The sequence below is a fragment of the Nomascus leucogenys genome, chromosome 6, assembly GCF_006542625.1.
Source record: "Nomascus leucogenys isolate Asia chromosome 6, Asia_NLE_v1, whole genome shotgun sequence".
Classification (NCBI taxonomy): Eukaryota; Metazoa; Chordata; class Mammalia; order Primates; family Hylobatidae; genus Nomascus; species Nomascus leucogenys.
This window is the reverse complement of record NC_044386.1, coordinates 87,293,825-87,309,246: the sequence shown is the minus strand read 5'-3', so window position 1 is coordinate 87,309,246 and position 15,422 is coordinate 87,293,825. Positions and strand designations below refer to the sequence as shown.

Genomic DNA, 15,422 nt, shown 5'->3' with positions numbered 1-15,422 from the left:
GTGACTTGCACATCAAGGTGCTCAAAAATATTTGTTAAATGAACCAAGCTTTTACTCTTCTGGTAGGTCCTATCAGGGCTGCCCTAGCTCATCATTCTTGGTTTGGTTCTTTTTCTTAAGCATTGAACTTTGGCTAGATCTGAACTAATGATGTCCTTTTACCACAGCTGATCTCCCTGTGGGAAGTCACAAGCACTCTGGAGAGTGCTTGACCCATCCAAAGAAAGTAGCTTCTGGTCAGCTCCAACCAAGTGTCAAAAGCCAGAATCTTCTGATTTTCAAGAGAATCCCCAAATTGGGGTTTTAATGAATAGCTTTTGATATTTAAATGCTCGAAACAGATTTTTTTTTTTTTTTTTTTTTTTTTTGAGATGGAGTCTCACTCAGTCACCCAGGCTGGAGTGCAGTGGCGAGATCTTGGCTCACTGCAACCTCCACCTCCCAGATTCAAGCGATTCTCCTGCCTCAGCCTCCCGAGTAGCTGGGATTACAGGCATGCACCACCATGCCCGGCTAATTTTTGTGTTTTTAGTAGAGATGAGGCTTCACCACATTAATCAGGCTGGTCTCAAACTCCTGACTTTAAGTTATCCCCCCAGCTCGGCGTCCCAAAGTGCTGGTATTACAGGCATGAGCCACTGTGCCCAGCAGAATTTTTTTTTTTTTTAACATCATATAGGAATTGGAAGTGTCTAACTCTGGCTTTGGCCAGTGGGCAGCCAGTTTGCAGCCTTCACTTAAAGCCAGCCACCATGGGCCCATTTTCATGTGGAGGTAATGGCCCTTGGCCTTAAGAAGAAGGCTTTCACACAGGGCTTCTAGGAACCCTCTCCACTGAGGTTTCCCCAGGCTAAAGGCTAAGGGAAGGGGAAGAAAGCCAATACTTATAGATACACCCCACAGAATACACCCACTATCTCCCTTGATTCCTACAGCAGCCCTGTGAATTAGATGTTATCACCCCATTTGACAGAGGAGGAGACAGAAGTGCAGAGATATTAGATCATTTGCCAAAATTCCACTTTGCTGCTAAGTTATAGCACTGGGATTTGAGCCCAGGACTGCCTGACTAGTCTATAAATTCTGACTAGACTATAAATTAATAAAGAAAAGGGAGAAATGGACCTTATTCTCTGTATTCTTCCAAAAACAGGACTGGGCATGCACATAGTTAGTGCTCAGTAGGCACTGTTGATTGAAGTTCAATGACATGCTTATGGTCACATCTTCTCAACACTTAAACAAGAATTTGAAATTTGGCTTGTCTGTCTATGCCAGATAGACAAACTCCCCCATCAAATAAGAAAAAAAAGCCACACCCATATAAATAAATTGAATTGTCGGAATTGAGTCATTGTTGTGGCATCAAAGAGATGTAGAGCAAATATTTAAAAGAATAGAGTTGTGTGGGATGGGCACAGTGGCCCATGCTTGTAATCCCAACACTTTGGGAGGCCAAGGTGGGAGGAGTTCAAGAACAGCCTGGACAAAACAGTGAGACCACACCTCCATAAAAAAATTGAAAATTTTAGGCTAGGCAGAATGGCTCATGCCTATAATCCCAGCACTTTGGCAGGCTGAGGTGGGAGGATCACTTGAGCCCAGTTCAAGGCCAGCATGGGCACCATAAGGAGACCCCTTATCTTGGAAAAACAAACAAAGAAAATAAAAGAATAGAATTGCGATTTTCTACCAGCTTTCTATAATCTGTTCCTACTTTCCCAACTCCTCATTCCTCCAAAAGAACATTTTTCACAGTTAAAAAAAAAATCCAATTATTCTTTCATGAGCACGTGCTGAGTGGGATTCTATAGCTTATAAACTTTCAGTTAGTGTGAGTGGCTGATGATGATGACAATGATGCCTCAACTATGCACAGTGATTAATATCTCAATGTCAGTATTTCACAATATGGAGCTCAAGTTACAGTCTTAATCCAGGGGAAAAACATGAGAGGTATTTTTAGTGAAAATCCTTGTTGAAAGACTCCCCACCTATAGAAACATACAGAATAGCTGCAGGGGAGTAGATCATCGTTTTCCTAAAATTTTGGCAAGAAACTGTAAGGAGTCCTGATAAGGCTGGCAACACGGAAGAATATTTTTTCCTCTTGGTGGCACCCAGCCAGCTCCTGGCAGCCCTGTGCCAGCTTCCCAGAGCTGCAAATGGCTTGGAGCAATTTTATCTTGACTTCATTATCCTAACTCACAACCTATAGAAGCAATAAAAGAGAAAACACGACAGACGAAATGTGAAGCAGTAGCAGTGGGCCATGACCAATTTAAGATGAAGTTCAAAATGCACAACCGAGCTACAGACTTAGTCCAAATTTGAACTTAGTAGGTACTAAGGTGGATAAGCCCCCCAAAAGGTAGTAGTGTCAGAAAAATACAAGGAAAAGGACTAAAATATTCCTTGGACTCCACGTGGGGCCAGACAGGCAGAGATTCTTTTTCCTCCCTCTTGGGGGACTTGAAATGGAAGTCATGGATGATAAAAATGATTTTCTATGTAATTCATAGGGCTATAATATCATCTGTAGCACTACAAGTGATTGTAATGCTACAGACACTGATCATGATTTATTCACGCATTAATTTATGAAATATGTTTTGACACCCACTCTGCCCTTAAATAGCTCACAGTTCAGGGAGGGGCTTAGTCATGAAAACAAATAGTTAGAAGACAAAATGATCAGTTAGGTCAGGCATGATGACTCATGCCCATAATCCCAGCCCTTTGGGAGGCCAAGGCAGGAGGATCACTTGGGCCCAGGAGTTCAAGACCAGCCTGAGCAACATAGTGAGACCTTGCCTCTACAAAAAATAAAAATACATTAGCTGAGTATGTTGGCACACACCTGTGGTCCCAGCTACTCGGAAGGCTAAGGTGGAAGGATTACTGAAGCCCAAAGTCGAACCTACAGTGAGCCGTGATCATGCTACTGTACCCCAGCATGGGCAACACAGCGAGACCCTGTCTCAAAAAACAAACAAGCAAAACCCAAAATAAGTTATAGAACAAAAAGATGGGATGCAGAGAGGAAAAAGTCTGACTTGTCCCTTGAGGATAGCAAGCTGGGTGAGGACCTGAGATTCTGGGGCTGAGGTAGGGAATTCCTCTTTATAGAGAGTTGGGCCACTAGAATCAGAAGTTTGAACCATGTCCAGGATCCATGCAGAAAATTAAAGTCAAAGGCAGAAGGAAAGTCCTAGGGCAGGAGGGCAAGACAAATGGTGCAGAGGCAGCTTGCATTGCTGGAGCACGGAGCTCCAAATCCTGGAACCAAGGAGACGAGATTGATCACAAAAAGGTAGGGTCAGCATCAATTGCCTGAGTAATTCCCTCAGTTCCAGCAGCCCTGTCACTTCTTTGGGCCCTACCTCATGATCAAGCAACCAATGGGTTAAGATGGCCCAACAGAGGCCCCAGGACCACACTTCATGCCAGGCCTGCTTCTGTGTGGATTGCTTCTACACGCTGGTCAGGGGAGTGATGTGAGAGTAGATCAGCTAGATTGGAGGGCTAAGGATGCAATGAAGGCAGAGCCTTGCTCTTGCTCTTGGGGGGAAAGGGGGGATGTTTTCTCAGAGACGCTGATAAACAGGCAGGTGTTCATCTGGTAGAAATAGGAAAGGCAGGAAGCGTGTGACAGGCTGGGCAATGGGCTGGAGGGGTCATGGCTACCCATGAGCATCAGCCAGTGGTGTTGAGCCATTTGGGGGAGCCTTGGGTATGGCCTTGGTTACAGGTATAGGACTTTATCCTATAGACAAAGAGAAGGAAGATGTTCTCTTCAATTAAGAAGTGGTTCTGGGCTGGGCGCGGTGGCTCACGCCTGTAATCCCAGCACTTTGGGAGGCCGAGGCGGGCGGATCATGAGGTCAAGAGATCGAGACCATCCTGGCCAACACAGTGAAACCCTGTCTCTACTAAAAATACAAAAATTAGCTGGGCATGGTGACATGTGCCTATAATCCCAGCTACTCAAGAGGCTGAGGCAGGAGAATTGCTTGAACCTGGGAAGCAGAGGTTGCAGTGAGCTGAGATTGTGCCACTGCCCTCTAGCCTGGCGACAGAGCAAGACTTTGTCTCAAAAAAAAAAAAAAATTAAAAAAGAAAGAAATAAGTGGTTCTGAATCTTCCAGGTGCCCAGGACCTCTCATTGCCCTGCTAGGTAGGCCTGAAAGCTGGCGGTCACCATGCTCTTCTCTGTGTCCCAGAGAACAAGCCACCAGGAAATAGAAGGAAGTTGTTTGCTGCCATTTCACTGCCTCTGCATTGAGTAGGGATGCAGATAGATCCAGCTATAGGGCAGCTCTGAGAGAGTGCCCAGAGGGCTGCAGACATCAGCAGCACCCCATGACCACACCAAAGGGGCCTCAGGAGGGAAAGCAGTTTCACTGTCCCTAATCCTGGGATACAGCCATTTCTCTAGGCCTTGACCTGTGACCTCCCAGACTCCCAAGAGGCCCAGAGTCTGTGACTGATCAAGAGGTAGTTTTCACATTTGTCCTTTGTGGCAAATAATACATCCTCATATTAAAAGAAAGCTAGCTTACTAGGGATACAGCTCATTTGTCCCTGGTCTGGCCCTTGGGCAAATAGCTTGATTGTATCCAAAGCATAAGCATCGTCTAAAAATCCGACAGACTTTCTTTCCTTCCCATCGTGTATAAATTCACCTGGAACACTGCTTTAGAATGGTCAAAGCTTCAGAGCTTCCAGAGGACTACTCCACCCAGCCTCGAGACAGCCCTGTGAGGGGGGGAAATGAGGTGCAGCGAGGCCAAGGCCCACTGCTCATGAAGCTGAGCTTCAAACCCAGACCTGCCAGACACCCAGTGCCCGCATTTCCCACTGGCCCACAGGCTTGCTCCTGCTAAGCGGGTGGAGAGGCAAAGGCTGCTCTTTCCAAGGCTCTGTGGGTCCAGCAGAACATTTGCTTGTCAGGTCAGGTGAGTTTATTCATCTTATAATTTAAACCAGACTGGGCCTTAAAGACAACACCTCACGAGGTTGAAAAGTGTGTGGGGAGGGGGGGCGTTCATAATAATATTTCGCATTAATAGGGGTCTCTGTTTTCCCAAGCATTTTACAGTTCCCACTGAACTGGGTCTCCCAGCCCTCCTGTGAGAGAGTCAGAGCATTTCTCATCTCCAGCTCCTTCTGAGGATTAGGGCAGAGGCCAGCCAGCCTGCTTCACCTGAGCTGGCCCAAACCTCAGCTGCTTCCCCTAAGGGGTTCCCGTCCCTCAGTAATTTCAGTTTTTGCCATTAAGTAATGGATAATAAATCAGATAGATTGGATACACACATATCTCTAATGTTTTCAGTCTAAAGTCCTAAAGCCAAACGAAGCCTGTAAACATCTTCTATTTGGCCAGTACTATGTTTTTTTTGTTTTTGTTTTTGTTTTGAGACTGAGTCTTGCTCTGTCACCCAGGCTGGAGTGCAGTGGCGTGATCTCGGCTCACTGCAAGCTTCACCTCCTGGGTTCACGCATTCTCCTGCCTCAGCCTCCCGAGTAACTGGGACTGCAGGTGCCCGCCACCATGCCCAGCTAATTTTTTTGTATTTTTAGTAGAGATGGGGTTTCACCATGTTAGCCAGGATGGTCTCGATCTCCTGACCTTGTGATCCGCCCATCTCGGCCTCCCAAAGTGCTGGGATTACAGGTGTGAGCCACCACACCCGTCTGGCCAGTACTATGTTTTTAAAAATACCTGAGAATTGGAAATCCTTTAGGTAGGACAGGCACTCTCAGCCACAGTCCTCACTGCTCCCTGCTGCCCTACACCCAGGCTGATTCACTTATTTATATTATCTGTGTTGCCCTTAGAGGCATCTGTGTTTGCAACCACTCTTCCAAATCCACAAAGAAGAAGGAAAACATCTAATTGTCCCCTAGTTCGCAAACGTGCTTCTCTCTCAGTGGAGTTGGTATTGCACATTCTTAGCAGCAATGTGCTTGGTCCTTTCCTTAAGCCTCCTTCTGCCTTGAAAGCACCACAATAGGCTTGCTTGGCCCTGCTGGGATTGTAACGTTTCATTACTGAGCTGCTTGTTTCTTAGAGATTACTCTTCTAATTGTACAAACACACAGTCAAATCTTTGAAGCTGACTCGAGTTGGGAGACAAGTAACAAGCACTATATCCTTAACTCTAAGCAGGGTAGGAGGGAAGTTCTGACCTAACCCCAGGACTGACCTTCAGATTATGCTTTCTTGGCCAAGTGTGGTGGCTCACGCTTGTAATCCCAGCATTTTAGGAGGCTGAGGCGAGCAGATCACTTGAGGTCAGGAGTTCGAGACCAGCCTGGCCAACATGGTGAAACCCCATCTCTACTAAAAATACAAAAATTAGTCAGGCATGGTGGCATGTGCCTGTAATCCCAGTTACTTGGGAGGCTGAGGCAGGAGAATTGCTTGAACCTGGGGGGCAGAGGTTGCAGTGAGCCAAGATTGCACCACTGCACTCCAGCCTGGGCAACAGAGCGAGACTCTGTCTCAGACGAAAAAAAAAGCTTATTATTTCTTTTCAATGTGAGCAAAAGGGAGTTGCCCTGAATCAATTCTCTTGGAGTTGGGAGGGTGAAGGGACAGCCAACAACATCCTTACAGTGGAGGATTCAGGTCAGGTTAAACGGGGGTCCCAACTTTTGCAATGTGAGCCACTTCTCCACACCAAACACTTCATTTCCACAGCCCGGCAGACATGATCAAGCGGTCGCAGCACTCTTTCCCACCATCCTGGGCTGCTGTCTCACCAGCGTTCTCAGTCTATCACTCTGGGTGGCCACCACAGCTTGATCAAAGGTGATAGTCATGGTGAAACCTATTTCCTGTTCTTGATGTTAATGGGAAGTACACTGGGCAGCTAATAAAAGACCTGGATTCTGGGTCCAACCCTGCCTGCCACTGACTCACTGGGCAAGGCTGTTTACATCTTTAGGCCTGTTTCTTACATGAGGTAGTTGAGCAGGTAATTAATTGGTTCCAATCTTATGTCAAGGCTGAGTGGCACGGATGATTTGGGTGAGGAGGGCTGAAGGAGTTCAGAGAAGAAAGGATCACTGTGGGTCAGTAGCCCTGAGAGGGTCTCTAAATTAGTAGCATCCATGCCAAAGCTGATAGACATTTTTAGAGGGAGTTTCAAGTACGTGGAATCTGCAAAGGCATGGATGTGAGAATGTACTGAACAGGGAGAGGGCCTATAAAATGAGCAATAGTCACTTGAATTCCTATGCTACTAAAATCTCAGATTTCACCACTATACAATTCATCCATGTAACCAAAAACCACTTGTACCCCAAGAGCTATTGAAATAAAAAATCAAAAGGAAAAAAACTCCTAGGCTAGATGCATGCATTCTTTCTCTCAATAAACATTTCCTGTGTTCTACGTGTTGGGCATTTTGCTAGGTGCTGAGATCCTCCTGTGAATAAGGCAGGAGCTACTAGTACTGTAAGCTAGCTTTTTTTTTTTTTTTTTTTTTGGTAAATAGAGATGGGATCAGGCTGGTCTCAAACTCCTGGCCTCTCACCTTGGCCTCCCAAAATGCTGGGATTACAGGCATGAGCCACCATGCCCAGCCCAAGCTAGCTTTTTACCCTCAACAAACTTAAATATGACTGGAAACAAGTGCCCTGTGGCCCTTCTGGAGGAGTGAAGGATGCATTTTAACAGTGCAGTAAGTAGGGCCAAGTCATCTAACTTGCCCTCAGCATTTGCAGTGAAGATAAGTGATGTACTTCATGTAAAAGGCACTTTGCAGACTGTAAAATCCTCCACAGATGTCTATCAATCTCAGTTGTAACAATAACAACAATAGGATGAGGTGCTGATAGTGGAATTCCAGGAGAGGGCCTTCAAGTTTGGCAAAAGACACTCAAAGCCCCTAGCAACCAACTCATCAGAGTAAAGCTAGTATTGACCCTTGCTCCCTGACCTATCACCTTCAACATTTTGACCCAGTTTAGGCTTCCCTTTTAAAAGCTCATAGAAATATTTCCTCACTATAATTACAGGCGAGGCTCAGGATCTGTCTGTTGTAAGAAGAGCTGGTAGAAAAGGGACAATTAGGCCAGGCTGCGGGGGCTCATGCCGGTAATCCCAGCACTTTGGGAGGCCAAGGTGGGCGGATCACAAGGCCAGGAGTTCGAGACCAGTTTGGCCAACATGGTGAAACCTCGTCTCTACTAAAAATACAAAAATCAGCCAGGCATGGTGGGATGCGCCTGTAGTCCCAGCTACTTGGGAGGCTGATGCAAAAGAATCACTTGAACCTGGGAGGCAGAGGTTGCAGTAAGCCAAGATCACACCACTGCACTCCAGCCTGGGTGACAGAACGAGACCCCTTCTCAAGAAAAAAAAAAAAAAAAAAGGAAAAGGACAACTAACCAAGACACATAATTGAAGGATACATAAATATATCTGGTGACAGAGGCCCCTTTGTATTGGATACTATTCTCAGTATCCAAGGGCAAAGATAGGAATATGCTTCATTTAGACCAGAAGATGTTGAGTACTTTATTATTAAAGGCTCTTGTCAAGTGAGGTGTCTGTGAATGTGGGTGGAGACTTCCGGGGCCTCCTGTATGGACTGAATCAAACCTCCCTTCCCTACCCTGGGGGTGTCCCTGCTGCCAGCAATGGCCCCATGTAAAAAGCCTGCTAATCATGAGATTGGAGGGGACATTTGGAGTAGAGACAGTGTGACTCCTGTCACTAGAGCATAACAATGAAGAGTTCAAAAATACTAGTATCCACTAATGGAAAACCAATAAACGTATAACTTCCAGGTAATTACTATCATATAATTAGCTCTCTGCTTTTGTATGCTCCAGTGGAAATGGGGTCAGGGAGACACCATAACACAGCTTAATACTCACCATACCTTCCACAGTGAAATGAAGATTTTTTTTTTTCCCCAACGAAAATTGAGGGCCAGAAAGCACCAAGACTAGCTGAGCCTAGGCCTAATTCATATTGACTGGTGAGCAAGCTTCTTGGGTTCTTTATTTATTTTGAGATGGAGTTTTGCTCTTGTCGCCCAGGCTGGAGTGTAGTGGTGCAATCTCAGCTCACCGCAACCTCTGCCTCCCAGGTTCAAGCGATTCTCCTGCCTCAGCCTCCCAAGTAGCTGGGATTACAGGTGCCCACCACCATGCCTGGCTAGTTTTTGTATTTTTAGTAGAGACAGGGTTCCACCATGTTGGCCAAGCTGGTCTTATACTCCTGACCTCAGGTGATCCACCTGCCTAGGCCTCCCAAAGTGCTGGGATTACAGGCATGAGCCACCGTGCCCGGCCTCTTGGGTAATTTAAAATGAGCTCTGCGCCTGGAGTCTGAAGATCTGATTTTCACTCCATTCGGGTTTGTCTCATCATGTGACTGCAGCCTTGGCCTTCAGTGTCCCTCTAATCTGGGAAATGATGGTGTTGGACTAAATCATATATTCTCAGCTCATGCAAGGGGGTGAAACTTGATTCTTGGGGAGGCAAAAAAAATCTTAGATATTACAATAGTTTACAGCCTGCCAAAGTGCAACCATACCAGGCAAAAAAAAAATCTTATTCCTTAGTACTTATTTCTCTAATTGGATTTTCTTGGGTATTAAATGAACAGCATCGATGTTAAGTTCGTGGGAGATACGCAAAATGTATGCAAGATCAGTGCTGCAAAGCTATAGTGAATAGATGGTTGGGATGCGGGGACTTTCTTTTCATTGCTTGCTGCATGAGAAAGTTCCATCATGACAGCTGGTTTGTGTGTGCCTATTGGCTGCCATTAGCTGCCTTGTGGGTATTGCTTATGTTTGATCCTCGGTGCTTTTGTGTGTAACTTAAGCCTTGAGAAATAAATAAAAATACTTTATATTTTACTATTTCATTCTGCTAAGTGAGTCAGCCCATCGGTAATTATGTCAACTGCTGAAAATTATTTAAAATTGTCAACATTACAAAGAATATCTAGCTAAGCACACACACAGAGAGAGAGAGAGAGAGAGAGAGAGAGAGAGAGAGAGAGAGAGAGTCCATTGATAGATATGCAATACAGTTTCAGTACTAAAATGTCATGGGGGTAATTAGGAAAAACAAGTCTAAAAAGACTCTTTGGGAAGGTCATAATAGGTTGAGAAACATTGCACTAGGTGATTCTGAGTCCTGAGTCCTTCCAGCTGTGAGATTCTGCAGGCCCACAACTAAGGATTGTCCTGTAGGTTGGTATCCACCTAGCTCAGCAATGTCACTTATTGTCTTGTGAAGCTGGGAAAGTTCCTTAATCTTTCTCAGCCTTAATTTGCTCATCTGGAAAGGAGGAACACATATATGCATGAATAAATACCAGCATCTTCCTTCCAGAGGAAGAGAAATAGACCAGTTTGACCAGTGTTTCATTTCTCCTGGAAGCAGAGCCTCAGAGGAGGATTTGAGCATTTGTGGGGAGATGATCCCAGGAAGCAGGAGTGAGGGAATGGGGAGAGTGAGGCAGGGAAGGAGGAAAAGCCAGTAAAGGGCATGATGCTGAGTTGGTTACTGTTGTGGGCAGGTCAGTCCTGCTGGGGAACCTCTGAGGAATCATATAGAATGCATCTCAGAATTGTTCCTTTGAAGGATGGGAGGCTGGAACATTTAAGCATGGATTTTCATCCACCATGGGTTGAGGGTTACCCCTGAGGATGTTAACTCCTCTGTACTTCCTGCTTGCTCTGCACTTAGGCTGAGTTTCTGCAGCTTTGGAAAAAGATTTGAAGCAGAAAAAGGAGATGCCTGAGGTGGGGCACTAATAATATGCATGGAAATATACAACATGGCTGCAGCAGTGGCACAGGGCACCTAAGCCTCTGCCACAACAAGAACAGAGTGTGTGTTGAAGAGCAGCCCTGGCCACAGCACCGTCCATACATCCGTGCAACATCTATGCATCCACGCCTTCATCTGTGCAGCCGTGCAGCCATGTCTCCATCCATGGACTGCATCCATCCATGCATCTGTTCATGCATGCATTCATCCACTCATCATGCTCCTTCCTATTCTAAAAAATGATTTGGGCGGGGGGATAGAGGGGAATGGAATGGCTAGTCTCACAGTCCCCTTACAACCTTGGGTTCTAAACTCTGCTAGGAACAAGCATTGAAAAGGCAGGTGGAGTATGTACTGTGAGCTTCCCACTGCAGCTGGAAAAGTGAAGTAAAGACGTGTTCTGGTGAGGCTGCCTGGCGAGGTTGTGCAGAAAGGCAAAGTCCTCGCTGCAAAATCTGGTACTCCTCATCAGAGCTTCAGACACTGAGTTATTGACTCTAGGTGTGACTGGCCCCTGAAGATGAAGCAGAAGGTGACTGAGGAGATGTGAAGCCCTGATTCAGAATACTCTAGTTCATCAGATACACCAGATGCCAATTTATTAATTTACAATGAGCTATAGCTGTCAAGAGAATCAGAACCCTTTGTGGGCTAATCAGCACAGAGCTTTATGAGAAGTCAAATGCTAAACATAAGGCTTCTGGGGACTCTGGAATCAGAGCCACGGGAGGAAACGAATGGTGTGCATGGCAGATATCACTGAGCTATGACGGTCTAATGCATTCACTCCCCTTTGGGGGCAGGCTTGAAGGGGATTTATAGTGAGCCTACCTTCTCCCCTGGACAGTGCTGGAGACACATGGCCAAATTTTTGCTCTCTGAGCCTTCTCACCCCAGCTGTCCACACTCCGACTGAGAGTTCTTACAACTCCCAGATTGGGTACAATGCAATTAATTTTCAATCAGAGTTCCTTAACTGAAATTATGTTCCAGTTCTGCTTCCCAAGAATAATATCCAAAGCACTGTGAGTGGAATCCTGGGTCTGCTCAACCCTTTGGTTACCTGACAAGGGTTGCTTCAGAGTAGCTCATGGCATCCATCATGTGGGGGTTTTTCTAGCTGGGCTCTCAGAACATCCTGGCTGGCCACCCCCTGCTCCCTGGCAACACACACACACAGCCTACTCAGATCTATTCTCTGCTCTTCTCTGCCCTACTCCATGCCACAAAGTCTGACCTCTGTGGATGCACCTCCTGGCCTCCCTTGACAGCTCATTTCTGGTTAGGTATGGCCAGGGGGGACATTAACAGGAGACTGGGGACAGAAAGAGAGTGAGATCAAATCTTTTTCTCCCTCTCTGTCTCCCTGATGTCATCATGCCTGTCTTTGGCAGTATTTGCCACCCTCCATATCTACAGCTCCTCTTGGGTGGTTCCTTTCTTCCTGGTGCAGCTCATACTCGTCTCCAGTAACACTATTTACTCTCCTTGTCTCTTCAGATTTAAGGGTAATAACAGCTTCCCTCCCCCCGTCCCTCAGATGCTAGTCTCTGAGTGCCCTAACATCCACTGTTGGTGCCCTATTCTCTGCTCATGTGTCTGTAAGTATCTTTTTCTTTCAAGTGTCTTCATTTGATCCATCTGGGGTGCATTCTGCTTCTTGCCATGACCTGACTGTCATAGAGGGTATCCTTAATCTCCAGGTCTTTGTAGGCACCCATAATAGCTCCCCTTATCTTCACAAGAAAGGCTTTATGTTTCTCATGTGACAACATGTGTTAGGGTAAGAACGAAAGCAATTGACATTGACAGCTTTAGAAACCTTGGGTGAGTACAGTATGAAGTGTTTCAAGAAATGTCTCAGCAGGGCAACAGCACATAAAAAAGGAGGCAATTATGACCATCAGTGACCTTCTCAATCACAAACCAGGAGGGGTGAGTCTGTCCTGCCTTTAATCCCATCATATTTTACTTTATGAGAAAATAGAAATATCAGGCTTAGAATTAAATTGCTTATCAAATTTTAACCTTCAATCATAGACATTAAAGTTATTAATTATTAAAATTTAAATCATGCATTAAGGTACTTTAAACATTTTACACAATTTAAATTTTACAAAAAGAACATTGGTTGAAATCAACAGAGGTGAATTTCTGTGGGCTTCCCCTTCCTTTTTTGTTTGGCAAAACAATTTTTATTATCCTTCTTACTAAAGGGTCTAAGATTCCATGGTCCCATTGAGAGTCACTCTGCCCGTCAATGTATCAAAGGCACAGCCTTTCTTCAATTTATTTGACCAACTAATGCTGTTGCATAGCTATTATGGAACCTACTAAAGGGGGGAAATTCATCCCACACCTTGGGGGTTCACATCCCCAAAGCCCCCTCTAGCACCCCAAAGATGTCATCTTTCTTTTCCCCCTCAGCACTCAGAATTTAAACCATGCAATTTGGCGTCTGACTACACCTATTTTGTTCTCTAATTTCTTCATGGGTGTCATTTCTTATATTTTCAATGAAATTATAAATTATTCTGGGATAGGCATACCGTCAAATGTCATTGTGTGCCCTTCACCATCCAGGACAAGGGCAGTTTCATAGATATTACATATCTATTCAGCAAACATTTATTGAATACCTACTGTGTGCCAGACACAATGCTAGGCACTGGTCATATAAAGATGATTCAGATAAAATCCAGATCTTCACAGAACTCAGAATCTGGAGAGGACAATAGTTTTTATTTATTTTGTTTTATTCTTAGTTCATGTCTTTTATTAACTCATACACAATTACTTGTCTTCTGGTTTGTTGAAGCAATAAGTCAGACAACATTTCCCACAATAATGTCTGTCAAAGTGACTGGCCTTAAAAATGTCACCACCACATTTGTCTGAAGGGGACTCCCTACAAAGACAGCTAATTTTGCCATTCTCATCCACCTTATGGTATTTCAGGACAGCCAGCTTAACCTTCTTTCTCTTTGGTCTCCATGGGAGTTGCGTAAGACTTTTTTTTTTTTTTTTTTTTTGAGAGGAAGTCTTGCTCAGTCGCCCAGGCTGGAGTGCAGTGGCCCACGATGTCAGCTCACTGCAAGCTCCACCTCCCGGGTTCATGCCATTCTCCTGCCTCAGCCTCCCGAACAGCTGGGACTACAGGCACCCACCACCACGCCTGGCTAATTGGTTGTATTTTTAGTAGAGATGGGGTTTCACCGTGTTAGCCAGGATGGTCTAGATCTCCTGACCTCATGATCCGCCCGCCTCGGCCTCCCAAAGTGCTGGGATTACAGGCTTGAGCCACCACGCCCGGCCAACAAGACTTCATTTTCTTAACACCATTGTGAAATCTCAACACAAGGTGGAGAGTGGACTCCTTGCAAATGTGGTAGACGGACAAAGCATGTTAATCTCTGATATGGTTTGGCTGTGACCCCACCCAAATCTCATCTTGAACTGTAGTCTCGATAATCCCCACGTGTCATAGTAGGGACCCAGTGGGAGGTAACTGAATCACGGGGGTGGTTAAGTCCATGCCGTTCTCATGATAGTGAACTCTCACGAGATCTGATGGTTTTTTAAGGGGCTTTTCCCACCCTTTGCTCTGCATTTCTTGCTGCGCCATGTGAAGAAGGACGTATTTGCTTCCCCTTCTGCCATGATTGTAAGTTTCCTGAGGCCTCCCTAGTCCTGTGGAACTGTGAGTCAGTTAAACCTCTTTCATTTATAAATTACCCAGTCTCAGGTACGTCCTTACAGCAGCATGAGAATGGATAAATACAGTCTCCCAGTTGCTTGCCAGCAAAGATCAGCAAAGGCTGATCAGGAGAAATTCCTCCTTTCTCCTAATCTTGACCTTTGCATGTTTCATCATATCTGAGGGTTCAACCTCAAGAGTGATGGTCTTCTCTGTAAAACTTTTTATGAAAATCTGCATTTCAGTGATTGTTCCATGGCAGATGGCAACTCAAAAAGCAGGATAGTGGTTTTGTTTTGAGATAGGGTCTCGCTCTGTCACCCAGGCTGGAGTGCAGTGGTGTGATCACTGATCACTAAGGCCCCTACCTCCCGGGCTCAAGTGATACTCCCACCTCAGCCTCCAGAGCAGCTGGGACCACAGGCATGCACCACCACACCTGGTTTATTTTTAAATGTTTTGTAAAGATGGGGATCTTGCTACGTTGCCCAGGCTGGCCTCAAACTCCTAGGCTCAAGCAGTCCTCCTGCCTTGGCCTTCCAAAACGCTGGGATTACAAGGCCTAAGCTACCTCCCCCAGCTAACAATACTTTTAAATAGAAAACAACAGTGCATACTGAGAAGTGCTCAAATGATGTTATGATCATGAATACAAGGGAGAGCAAAGAAAGAATGAATTTGATTGAGATGTTAAAGAATGAATTTGATTGAGATGTTGACGAATGAGAAGGCTTTTCCAAGAAAGGCAGTGATTAAGGGCACTCCAGTGATGGGGAATTGTAGACAAAAAGGACTGTGTGTCTGCAGAATAGCAAGCAGTTGAGTATTTGGACACAGGGGCTTGGAGGGGTGGAGAGGGCATGACAATGGGAGAGGAGGTGCTGCAGAGGCCTTTTGTGGCCTCCTGGCACTGAAGTCC

The 15,422-nt window shown here is 45.5% G+C and overlaps 1 pseudogene; it reads right to left on the bottom strand.

The window, feature by feature from the left end:
• Window positions 1–13,599: 13,599 nt before the first annotated feature.
• Window positions 13,600–14,743, bottom strand: LOC100587622 (annotated as a pseudogene).
• Window positions 14,744–15,422: the final 679 nt, after the last annotated feature.